This window comes from Belonocnema kinseyi, chromosome 1 (assembly GCF_010883055.1).
Source record: "Belonocnema kinseyi isolate 2016_QV_RU_SX_M_011 chromosome 1, B_treatae_v1, whole genome shotgun sequence".
Taxonomy (NCBI): domain Eukaryota; kingdom Metazoa; phylum Arthropoda; class Insecta; order Hymenoptera; family Cynipidae; genus Belonocnema; species Belonocnema kinseyi.
The window spans coordinates 54,881,996-54,883,375 of NC_046657.1; positions in this window are offsets into that span (position 1 = coordinate 54,881,996).

Consider the following 1,380-nt stretch of genomic DNA (forward strand, 5'->3'; position numbering starts at 1 on the left):
GATATTCACAGCTATCCTAAATGATAGGATTGTTCGGGCAATTGAACATGTGTGGCAAGAAATGTATGAACAACGAGGCTCAAAGAAAGGCGTAGCCGGATGCCGGGAGAACCTGCTCGTCGATAGATGTGTCTGCAAAGATGCAGCATTCGACCAGCGTGACCTATCGATGGACTGGATTGATTATCGGAAAGCTTTCGATTCTACATCCCATAGACTTATCATCTGTCTTTTGGAAATCTTAAAGGTTCATCCGCAAATAGTTGGGTGCATGGAGAGATTGATGCCGCTTTGGAAAACCAGATTTACTATCTCATCTGGCAAAAATCGTGTGACAACTAACAAGGTCACGTTTCAGAGAGGTGTCTTTCAGGGCGACAGCATGAGCCCACTCCTCTTTTGCCTTACATTATTGCCACTATCTCTAGCATTAATGAAAACTTAATGGCATCCCTGAAGATCCTGAGCTCGTTGATAGAAGCGCCATACGACATCTTTGCGCTGGTGAGACTTATACATACCTGGGCGTGCCACAGAGCCGCATTCAGGATGTGACATCTATAAAGGATACTCTCCGAAGCAGATATAAACCTCTCATCCGACAGATTTGGTCTTCCGAACTGTGGGCGAGGAACAAATTATCTGCAACGAACATCCTTGCCGTCCCGGTACTACTCTATTCATTTGGAGTAGTTCCATGGACGAAGAACGAGCTCATATCTCTTGATATCGGGACAAGAAAGGTTATGCACATGAACAAAAGCATGCATCTTAAGTCTTCCGTTCTGCGACTGTACATCTCACGCCGTCAAGGGGGTCACGGAATATTGAGTCTTGAATTTCTTCACAACAGGATTATTCTGGGTACAGCACGTAGAGTTGCAAATGGAAGAGACCCTTTTCTAAAAATGGTCAGGAATCACGAAGAAGTGGTCAAAGGAGCGTTTCTGCACAAAGCAGCGGAGGAGGCTACTGAAACACTCGGACTTGACTTCAGTATTAGGGGTGAGCACAATGCATCAAATCTTATCTATCTCGAGTACTCACTCCTGAAAGCCCGGATTAAGAAAGCACAAGAGAAAAACTTTCGTGAACAGCTCCTAGATAAGAAGGTGCACGGTATCTTCCACAGAAATGTTAAGGATCAGTCAGTGTCTTGTGAGCTAACGTTTGCTTTCCTTAAATCGCCCGGATTGAAGTCTGGTACAGAGGGTTTCATTTTTGCATGCCAAGACGGTGTCATTTCCACCTTAACATACGGTCGCCACATTTTAAGCTAAGACATGCCCGATGATAGCTGCAGGGCGTGCCATGCACACCCCGAGCATTTAGCTCACATACTATCTAGTTGTCCAACACACGCGGGAACGACCTACATTC